This window comes from Schistocerca gregaria, chromosome 9 (assembly GCF_023897955.1).
Source record: "Schistocerca gregaria isolate iqSchGreg1 chromosome 9, iqSchGreg1.2, whole genome shotgun sequence".
Classification (NCBI taxonomy): Eukaryota; Metazoa; Arthropoda; class Insecta; order Orthoptera; family Acrididae; genus Schistocerca; species Schistocerca gregaria.
The window spans coordinates 158,701,978-158,714,291 of record NC_064928.1 but is presented as its reverse complement, the minus strand read 5'-3'; positions in this window follow the sequence as shown (position 1 = coordinate 158,714,291).

The window sequence follows — 12,314 nt, the reverse complement described above, 5'->3', positions numbered from 1 at the left end:
TTCCACAGGACTACATACAGCATCTCTACGATCGTCTGCATGAGAGAATAACAGCCTGCATTGCTGCGAAAGGTGGATATACACTGCACTAGTGCCGACATTGTGCATGCTCTGTTGCCTGTGTCTATGTGCCTGTGGTTCTGTCAGTGTGATCATGTGATGTATCTGACCCCAGGAATGTGTCAATAAAGTTTCCCCTTCCTGGGACAATGAATTCACGGTGTTCTTATTTCAGTTTCCAGGAGTGTATTTTAAACGTAAATCATGAATCCCTTTTGTGTGACTGTATATTCTTGAAGTTCATCGGCCGTAAGTGCCTTCCATTTTTTGTAGTCGAGTATTCTGTGAGATCTTTACTCCTCCTGTTGGTTCGAGGACTTCTGCTAGATATATCTAAATCTATTTTGCCTCATTTGACGGCTAGTTTTTGTGTGTTTAATTTTGAACAGAATGCTTTAGACTTCTGGATAGAGAGTTTCGGAACAACTTTTTCTGCACATTTTTTTTTAGTATTTCTATTTGTTCGGTTGGTGCTGCATTGTTATCCGAGATATGGCCGGGTTGTCTACGAAAGATAGGTTAAAACTTCTGTCTTGTCCCAGGGTCGTTCTAGTCGCGTTGGTTTCCAGTGTCCTTGGATTTTCAGTTCTTTTCCCCACTCGCTCATTACTTTGTCCAGGACTAGGTACAACAGTGGTATAATTCGTCGGCTTGGTGTACTCCAGCTTTGATCATGAAGTGATTAGATATTTCACCCATGTATTTTGATGTTGTGCCAGCCAATGTCTGTTTCATTAGTAGTAGCGTTTTTCGGTCAAGTCCCTGTTCTAAGATGTTGAACAAGGATTGTGTCAACAGAGTCGTACGCTTTCTTGAAATCAATGAAAGTACAAATGACTGGAGTATTCTTGATAGCCTTGTGTTGTACAGTTGTTTTCAGATTGAGGATTTGTTCGGTGTATGAACGACCAGGGCGGAAGCCTGCCTGATATTCACCCATTTCGTGTTCTACCTGTTTTTGCGTTTTCTGGAGGAAGCACGAAGTGAAAATTTTTGCAGGTGATTTGTTCACATTCGCTCTGTTACCTATCTTGTACGGTGCATGGATAAGTGCACTTTTATATCCGCCATAAAGTTTTTCTGTTTGCCACGTGGTTATTACAGACACCAAAAAAGTTTTGCATCACTCCAGTTCCCAGAACGCCTGATGATAAACGCTGATCTGGATATTGGGTCACACAGTCCCTTTGACTGTTCAGAGACGTCACTAAACCCGCCCAGAGATGTAAACAACGGAGGGGGTTCGACAGCCGATCAGTTCCAGTCATTCCCCCAAGAAGGAGGTACACTGCTCGTGTTGTCTGTAGTTCAACCATGCCTATGTGGTCAACACCGCGGTTCGATCGCGTCCGCATCGTTACTTTGTGCCAAGAAGGGCTCTCAACAAGGGAAGTGCCTAGTCGTCTCGGAGTGAACCCAATCGATGTTGTTCGGACGTGGAAGAGATACAGAGAGTCAGGAACTGTCGATGACATGCCTCGCTCAGGCCACCCAAGGGATGCTATTGCAGTGTATGACCGCTATCTGCGGATTATGGCTCAGAGGAATCCTGACAGCAACGTCACCATGTTGAATAATGCTTTTCGTGCAGCCACAGGACGTCGTGTTACAACTCAAACTGTACACAATAGGCTGTATGATGCGCAAATTTCACTCCCGCCGTCGATGGCGAGGTCCATCTTTGCAACCACGACACCACACAGCGCGCTACAACATGCCGAATGGACCGCTCAGGATTGACATCACGTTCTCTTCACCGATGAGTGTCACATATGCCTTCAACCAGACAATCGTCGGAGACTTTTTTGGAGGCAAAGCGATCAGGCTGAACGCCTTAGACACACTGTCCAACGAGTGCTGCAAGGTGGAGGTTTGGTTCAAATGGTGCAAATGGCTCTGAGCACTACGGGACTTAACATCTGTGGTGATCAGTCCCCTAGAACTTAGAACAACTTAAATCTAACTAACCTAAGGACATCATACACATGCATGCCCGAGGCAGGATTCGAACCTGCGACTGTAGCAGTTGTGCGGTTCCGGACTGAGCGCCTAGAACCGCATGGCCACCATGGTCGGCAAGGTGGAGGTTTGTCTGCTGTTTTGGGGTGACATTATGTGGGACCAACGTACGCCGCTGGTGGCCATGGAAGGCGCCATAACACTGTACGATACGTGAATGCCGTCCTCCGACCGATAGTGCAACCAATCGGCAGCATATTGGCGAGGCATTCGTTTTCTTGGACGACAATTCGCGCCCCCATCGTGCATATCTTATGAACGACTTCCTGCAGGATAACGATGCTCGACTAGAGTGGCCAGCGTGTTCTCCTGACATGAACCCTATCGAACATGCCTGGATTAGATTGAAAAGGGCTGTTTATGGACGACGTGACCTACCAACCACTCGGGGGGATCTACAATGAATGACTGTTGAGGGATGGGACAATTTGGACCAACAGTGCCTTGATGAACTTGTGGATAGTATGCTACGACGAATACAGACAGACATCAATACAAGAGGACGTGCTACTGGGTGTTAGAGGTACCGGTGTGTACAGCAATCTGGACCACCAACTCGCTGTATGGTGGTACAACATGCAGTGAGTTGTTATTTTCATGAGCAATAAAAAGGGCGGAAATGATGTTTATGTTGATCTCTGTCCCAATTTTCTGTAGAGATTCCGGAACTCTCGGAACCGTGTTGATGCAAAACTTTTTTTTGATGTGTGTATTACTTGTGCAAGTTCCTGTAAAGACTCTGATTCGAGGTTCTTTAGTAGTTCTTCCATGATGCCGACTTTACCGGATGTCCTGTTTTTTAATTTAAGTATATGTTTGTAGATCTGGGTAAGTGGAGGTGCAGTTCTATGTTGGGAATCTTGTTTTAATTTTAGGACAGCTGAGGAGATCAGGGAAAAAACGCACCAATTCCTGAAAATTCTCTTGTATAGTTAGTGCGGGTTTTTCATCTTTTGTCCTGAAGAGCAAGTTTTGAGGGGTGTACCTGCGGACCGTCCATGTGAAAGTACTGTAGAATTCTCTCGTGTTGTGTAAGCAGAAGTTTTACTATGTAGTGTGCAGTTGCTCCTTCTTGAATTTTTCCTTGGTTTGCCTAATGAGATCCATCCTGTTTTCTATACACAGTTTTTCATATATAACACAATTTTTAAACTGAGTGGTAAGTTTTTGTTTTCATGTTTACAGCATTGTATTTATTACTTTTGACATCAGTTGTCTTTCCGAATACTTAATTAACCGTTGTTTGTGCATTTCAGGACATCAGTTGCCATGGAGCGGTTCGCAAAGGAGAAACTAGTTATCGTTGTGAAAGCCCATTACAGAACCGACGAGTGCTATGCAGACAGTGTTCGTAGAATCCGAGGATTCTTCGGACGTAATAATGCTCCTGTAGCATCAACAGTTCTGCAGTTGATAAAGAAATTCGAGGAAACCGGGTCAGTTGGAAGCATAAAATCGACCGAACGAAACAGTACGATTGGTACGGAAATAAACATAGCAGCAGTGCAGATTAGTGTGGCTGTGAGTCCTCACAAGTCTCTTCAACGTCGTTCTCAACAACTGGGAGTTTCGAGAGCCTCTTTGCAAAGAATTTTGGAAAAGGAGCCCCATAAAAGATTCAGTTGACACAGTACGTCAAACCCATAGATCATCTGAAACGGAGAAATTTCGCCGAATTGATTCTAAAAAAAACAAGAAAAGGACAACGATCCTGAAGAAAAAAGAAATCTTCAGTGACGAGTCAGATTTTCACCTATGTGGGTTCACTAACCGATAAAATTGCCGTATTTGATTTCTAGAAAACCAGTAACAGTTTAGGGTGAAAGTTATCGTGAAACAACTTCTCGCTTCCTGTGGATGAAGTAGATATAGCCAATATGTGGTTTCGGTAGGACGGGGCCACTGTCATATATTCCGCGAGGCAAGAACCCTACTCCATGAAAAATTCCCTTGGCTGTGATCACATTTCGCGGCGACTTGGAGTGGCTTCCCAGATCTCGCGACCTTACTCTATGCGACATCTTTTTATGGGACTACGTGAAGTCCAAGGTTACTAGGAGAAATCACAAAACAGTTCCCCAACGTAAGCAATAAATTCAACGTGTCTTCACTAACACCAACGGAGAGGCCTGAGAAAATGTCGCCACGAACTTCATAGACAGAGAAAATGCTTGCCGAGACAGTGGAGATGGACATAAGCGTGATACAATTTTCCGCACTGAAATGGGAGTATGTATACCTATTAACAAATACGCACGCAGCGATAATAGTCTTGTGATAGCCATTTCATGCTACAGTTTCTATCCAGTCATTAATTTCACATTCATTAGATTCAATAAATTTATAACAGTTTAAACAGTATTGATTTTACACGAGTGTATTGTCTCTAACTACATTGGTGTACAACAATACGTAACACATCTGTCTAAACAAAGGTTACTTTCATTTTTCATTTGTATCTGTTTTGCATTGGTTTAACTGACCGACTGTGGTTTGTGTTGCCAACGCTGTAAGTTAGTAAGTTAACTGTGTGTGCGTGTGTGGACTGAGATCATTAATTGGCTGCAAGAGCAGAAGTAAGACTTAATCACGCAAAGACTAGCGAAGGCATTTGTTTATCAGGGATGCATTTTGATGAAATAGCTGCAGGTGTGGGTTCAAATGGCTCTGAGCACTATGGGACTTACTGCTGAGGTCATCAGTCACCTAGAACTTAGAACTACTTAAATCTAACTAACCTAAGGACATCACACACATCCACGCCCGAGGCAGGATTCGAACCAGCGAACGTAGCGGTCGCGCGGTTCCAGACTGTAGTGCCTAGAACCGCTCGGCCACTTCGGCTGGTGCAGGTGTGGGGATAGCAACTCAGGTACGATCTGGAAAGTGAAAGTGAGTGTTAGTAATCCGTCAGTCATATCTGTGTTAGTGCAAGAACAGTATTTAGACGTATGTGAGAGCAGCATATCAAGTTTGTTTAGGTAAACATTAAAAACTGAAATTATAACCAGTTTATGGTGTTAAATATTTCATAGTTTCTTTCGTTATTTCATAGCACAAAACCAAGAGGGGGTGTCGAGGATTCGTCACATTACTTTAGCAGCTATCCGCACTGTTAAAGAGCGGAAACTGTGACTTTTATGCGCCTTCTCAAAGTTGTCCATCTACATCTACATGGATACTCTGCAAATCGCATTCAAGTGCCTAGCAGAGGGTTCATCGAACCACCTTCACAATTCTCTACTATTCCAATCTCGTACAGCGCGCGGAAAGAAAGAACACCTATATCATTCCGTACGAGCTCTGATTTCCCTTATTTTATCGTGGTGATCGTTATATGTAGGTCGGTGTTAACAAAATATTTCCGCATGTGGGGGAGAAAGTTGGTGATTGGAATTTCGTAAGAGGATTCCGTCGCAACGAAAAACGCCTTTCTTTCAATGATGTCCATCTCAAATCCTGTATCATTTCTGTGACACTCGCTCCCATATTTCGCAATAATCCAAAACGTGCTGCATTTATTTGAACTTTTTCGGTGTACTCCGCCAGTCCTATCTGTTAAGGATCCCACACCACGCAGCAGTATTCTAAAAGAGGACGGTCAAGCGTAGTGTAGGCAGTCTCCTAAGTAGGTCTGTTACATTATGTAAGTGTCCTGCCAATAAAACACAGTCTTTGGTTAGCCTTCACCACAACATTTTTTATGTGTTCCTTCCAATTTAAGTTGTTCGTAATTGTAATACCTAGGTATTTAGTTGAATTTACGGCTTTTAGATTAGACTGATTTATCGTGTAACCGAAGTTTAACGTTCCTTTTAGCACTCATGTAGATGACCTCGTACTTTTCGTTATTCTGGGTCAACTGCCACTTTTCGCACCATTCAGATATTTTTTGTAAATCGATTTGCAGTTTGCTTTGATCTGTCGATAAACGACAGCATCATCTGCAAACAACCGAAGACTGCTGCTCAGATTGTCTCCCAAATCGTTTATATAGATAAGGAACAGCAAAGGGCCTATAACACTTCCTTGGCGAACGCCAGAAATCACTTCTGTTTTACTCGATGACTTTCCGTTAGTTACTACGAACTGTCACCTCTGACAGGAAACCACAAATCCAGTCACATAACTGAGACGATATTCCATAAGCACGCAATTTCTCTACGAGCCGTTTATGTGGTACAGTGTTAAAGGCCTTCCGGAAATCCAGAAATACGGAATAGATCTGAAATCCCTTGTCAATAGCACTCAACACTTCACGTGAATAAAGAGCTCGTTGTGTTTCACAGGACGATGTTTTCTAAATCCATGTTGACCGTGTGTTTCCGGCCGTGGTGGCCGAGCGGTTCTAGGCGCTACAGTCTGGAACCGCGCGACCGCTACGTTCGCAGGTTCGAATCCTGCCTCTGGCATGGATGTATGTGCTTTCCATAAGTTAGTTAGGTTTAAGTAGTTCTAAGTTCTAGGGGACTGATGACCTCAGAAGTCAAGTCCCATAGTCCTCAGCGTCATTTGAACCATTTTTTTTGGCTGTGTGTTCATAGACCGTTTTCTTCGAGCTAATTCATAATGTTCGAACACTATATATGTTCCAAAATCCTGCTGCATTTCGACGTTAACAATATGGGCCTGTAATTTAGTTTATTACTCCTACTATCTTTCGTGAATACTGGTGTGACCTGTGCAACTTTGCGGTCTTTGGGTACGGATCTTTCGTCGAGTGAACGGTTGTGTGTGATTGTTATGTATGGAGCTAATGCATCAGTATACTCCGAAAGGAACCTAATTGGTATACAGTCTGGACCAGAAGACTTGCTTTTATTAAGTTGCTTCACTGCTCCGAGGATATTTACTTCGTCTTCTTTTGTGTCTACTTAAGCCAACGCGCAAGCGATTTTACGTGGTGTACGCCACATAATTGTTCAATAGAAACGAAAACTCGTTTGAAGTCCCTCTAGCGTAAAAGCGATACTAATTTTATGGGGTGCCATCAGTATATCTACTTCAGATATAAACATATCAACATGGTAATAATCATTTAAGTGTAGTAGAATTCCAATTATCAGAACTCCAACCATCCGAATCATCAATTATACGGATCGCTTCGAGGACAAAGAAATTTGGACTATATGACTGTGACGTCATTTTGTTCGATCGTTACAATATACACCTGCAGTGTACGTTTATTTATTGTTTTACAAACAGTTCACAGTGAATGTATTAAATGACAACGTATTCTGGTGAACAATGAATGTGATATGGACATTGTTGGGTGCACAATAGACGCATTGTTACGTTTGTGGCGCCCATCATTCACTGCGGCCTGTATCAGCATGTGTTGTGGCCTTAGCGTATACACTTTATTTGTTGCTATACGTTACATCTTTCGTGTCTTTTGTTTTATTTGTGCATGTGTTTCAATTTAAACTGCGGCATAAACCTTCTACATGAAAACACGTTGTCTTGTCGTTGGTGGACAAAATAAAAGTCCTTGAACTAGTAAATAAAGCCGCGAGTGATAAGCAGTTAGCTGAGATATTTAGCCTGGGAAAGTCAACAATTTCAGACATAAAAACATATCAATACTCAATTTTAAACTCTGTGTCTGTCCTGGAGAATTAACACTGGAGTTTGTCGAGAAAAGCGGTGTAAAGAACAGAAAAGGAAGAGCCTGAAGGGGCGTGGTTTTGCAAGAGCGAGCATTAGGGAACCCTCTTTCAGGGTCGATTGTTTTCGGAGAAGCAAAACTTGTGGTAGAGAAAATGCACAGTTTGTGTTCATTTAAAGCCAGTAATGTTTGACTACAGAATTGCAAGGCAAGGCACAGTACTCGTGAGTTGGATTTAAGTGGTGTACAACTATCAGCAGACTCAAAAGCTAAAACAATTTAATGAAAAATAAATAAAAAAATTGTAGCTGACTCTTATGACTCTGAATTTTTATACAACACAGATGAGACAGACCTTATTTGGAAGGCATACCTGGAATAACTTTAGTTTCTAAGAGAGAAACTAGTGTTCCTGGCCCTCTTGTTGGTGTGGTCTTCATTCCGAAGACTGAGTTGATGCAGCTATCCACGCTGCTGTATCCTTTGCAAGCGTCTTCATCTCTTAACTACTGCAAATTCTTCCTTCAAAATGTGCTTACTGTATTCATCTCTTGGTCTGCCTCTACATATTTCACCCCCAACACTTCCCTCCAATGCTAAATCGGTGATCCAATGATATCTCAGAATGTGTCCAATCAATCGATCCCTTCTTTTATTCAGGTTGTGCCAAAAATTTCTTTTCTCGCCAGTTCTATTCTACTCCTATCCATAACGTTAGTAAAGACTGTGTTACAGTGCTAAACTGTGCTGACTCTATGGGAAACCACAAAATACACCTTCTGTTGATAGGGAAACAGAACAACCCCATATTTAAAAAAATGTTAAACTTCCTATCTTTAGCAAGAAATATTGCTTCTTTGTTTTACAAATGGTACGATTCAATTTTCATACTTGAAGTAAAATAATACCAAAAATCCATAGGGAAAGAAGGCAATGAGATGATGATAAATCTGGACAGAGCAATCATTGAATCCATTAAAAGCTTTCTTGATAGAGAAGATGGACGTTTGAAAATATCTTTCTTGCCACCAAATGTATCGAGATTCCTGCATCCAATGAACCAAACGGTTATCAAAACTATGAAGCGACGTTACAGAAGACAGCTTTTGAGGTAGCTTTTGAGTGAAGACAACCACTTTAAAAAGAGCTCGGAATAAATTGAAAGACATTCCCCCTTGTGGTTCTTTGGATCCTGGATTCAAAATTTCTGTGATGATGAAATCATTCAAAGTGTGAGAGAAGAAACTGACGGCTAGAACCAAAACAAGATGCGGGGTCCTGTCAGGTGCTGACATTTGCGCATCTTGACACTACGCTAACGTAGATGGAGCAGCATCCTGAGTGTGACGGTATACAGCTGCTCACCATCAAATAGGTGCGAGACTCGTCTGCATGAAAACGATTGAAGACAGCAAAACAACTGACTCTGAGCGATATGTTCAAGATCGGACAGTAAGTACAGTAGTGTACAAAGTCTACGAGGGTCACTCCAAAAGAAACGCACACTATTTTTGTAAAAAAAACTGGTCGGATAGCTCTGCTTATAATACTCCATACGTTCTCAATTGATGAGAGATCTAACACTTTCATAGTCAAGGTAGAGGATGGCAAGCACGAAGACAAGGAGTAGAAACCGTCGCCGTGTGCGGACGGGAGTTATCTTGCTGAAATGTAAGCTCAGGACGGCTCGGCACGAAGGGAAAACAAACGGGGTGTAGAATATCGTGATGTCTCGTTGTGATGTAAGGGTGCGCGGATGACAACCAAGGGTGTCCTAATACGAGGGTCACTCCGAAAGATATGCACACTATTTTCGTAAAAATACAGTTTTCATTCTGCATGTGTAAAAGTTTACAGTGGGTAGATATATCCTTCTCGCTTGTTTTCAAACTTAGTTCAACCTGTTCCCGTGAGTGGCACCGTCACAGCATGTCTTCAAGATGGCTGGTACACTTGACGTTCTTCAGAAGCAACGTGTTGTCATAGAATTCCTGTGCTGTGAAATCTAGACAGTAAGAAACATCCACAAGAAGTTGAAAAAGGCGTATGGAGATGCTGCTGTCGATCGCAGTATGATTAGTCGGTGGGCAAGCAGGTTAAGTGATGAAAGCGGGCACGGCAATATTGAGGATTGTCCTCGCAGCGGCAGGCATCGTACTGCACACATTCCAGAGAATGTGCAGAGAGTTAACGAATTGGTGACTGCTGACAGATGCATCACAGTGAACGAATTGTCACGCTACGTTGGGATTGGGGAAGGAAATGTTTGCAGTGTTGGCGTTAAAAAAGGTTTGTGCCAGGTGGGTTCCCAGGATGTTGACAGTGGCTCACAAAGAAACAAGAAAAACGGTATGCAGCGAACTTTTGGAGCAGTACGAGAATAATGAAGATGAATTTCTTGGAAGAATTGTGACAGGTGATCATTTTTCACCAGAGACGCAGAGGCAATCAATGGAGTGGCATCATGCAAATTCACCCAAGAAAAATAAATTCAAAACCACACCTTCTGCTGGAAAAGTTATGGCTACGGTGCTTTCCAGTTCTGAAGGACTCTTGATTGTGGACATCATGCCAAGTGGAACCACCATAAATTCTGATGCATATGTGACGACACTGAAGAAAATTCAAGCTCGACTGAGTCGTGTTCGACCACATCGGCAAAAGAAGGATGTTTTGCTGTTGTACGACAATGCACGGCCACATGTCAGTCAAAAAACCATGGTAGCGATAACAAAACTCTGATGGACAACTCTGAAACACCCGCCTTACAGCCCTGACCTGGCTCCATGTGACCATTATCTCTTTGGGAAACTGAAAGACTCTCTTCATGGAACAAGGATTGTAGGTAATGACTCTCTTATGCACGCTGCCAAACAGTGGCTCCAACAGGTCGGTGCAGAAAGTTTACTGTGTGGGTATACATGGCGTAAGGCAGTTGAGAGAGCTGGAAATTATGTGGAGAAATGAAAATATTGTTCCTAAATGATGTATCTACACACTGTAAAACTTTCAAACATGTAGAATAAAAGATGAATTTAAAAAAATAGTGTGCATTTCTTATGGAGTGACCCTCGTAAACAACATTGTTTTATAGTCATTAAATTAATATTTCAGTAGTATGTACACAAAAAGTTAGCTTTTTTAAATGAAATAATGTGTTCCCAATTATCCAGATATCTGAGTATCTGGATAGGGTTCAGTCCCTAGTTATCTGAATAAATACAGTTCTACTGTAGCTCTAAGTAGTATACAGGCGGCCTCTGTACCTGACTACCATGCTGGGGACCTGGGTTTAGATACCGATACTCCCAAGAATTTTTTCGTGGTGGGAGGCCAGTTATGCGGTGCACTCAGCCTTGTGATACCACTGGGGAGTTACTTGACCAATCAATAGCGGGTTCAGGGTCTGGAAAGACTGCAAAAGCACGGCGAGAGTGGTCTGCTTACGACATGCCTCTCCATACCGCATCCCATGATATGGCAAGGCACAGGAAGACATGGCGGCCGGTAAACATCCCTCGAATCTTCACAGCCAGGTGAAGAGCTCGACTTTTTATGCAATAGACATTATCAACACCGATACAAATGTGCATGACATAACATCATTGGTGATATGTAACACTAGAAAACCTAGGAATGCTTCAAGCTGGCTAAATATGCATGGGAATTGGATATACATCGTAATCTCCTTCTACGCCGTATTTCTCCGTCCATCTCCTCTTCGGCCCCCCTCTTTTCGTTCATTTCCTCTTCCTCCCTCCCCCTCCCCCTCCCTGTCTCAGTCCATCACCTCGGGCACTTTCACTCTGCATGTCTTCCCCCTATCTCTTTCCACCTCGTCCTCTCTCTTTCCATCTTCCCCTTTCCCCCTTCTATATCCATCCCCCCTTCCCTATCTGTGTATTTCCGCTTCCCGTCGCTCTCTGACCTCGAGCTTTGTTTATCGTTATTTGCTAACAAATCTTTGATTGGGAACTGAAGTCACTTAAAATGAATGGGTTAATCGCATATGAAGCTTGAAAAATCACCCTTATCGCTGCATCTGTGAGGATAATATCTTCAATGACAGTATACCGCATATTTTTAATCTATGAACAGGTAGGACTGTGAAGTTTCAGACGATTTCGTAGTGGAGTTGTATACTAATCATAAGCCAATAAGCCATAAATACTACTTTTCTGTTTTCTATAAAACCGACAGCAAGCAAGAAAACAAAACAGCACTTAGTCCGGTATACAACTTTTGTTTAAAATTATATATATGGGGAAAAGAACATATATGGGAGAGGCAATTTATCAAATTTTTAAACGCCATGGGGTTGTACTTAAATCTGACTGCATGAAAGAAAATGAAACTGCACATTTTCACAGCACGTCATACCACAACCTTTTCTTTGCCATAGTCAGTTTCCCTGAAAACCTCAGTCTGAATATTTATTAGCATATTGTGTAAAACTTTGAAGTACGTGGTCAAGAACATTACCCCTCTTACCATATATATATATATATATATATATATATTAAAGCCGAGTGTAATGAAGAAAATGTTGTGGTATACTGTGCTGTGAAAATGTGCAGTTTCATTTTCCTGTTATATATGTACCATATATACTACATATATCAAAATA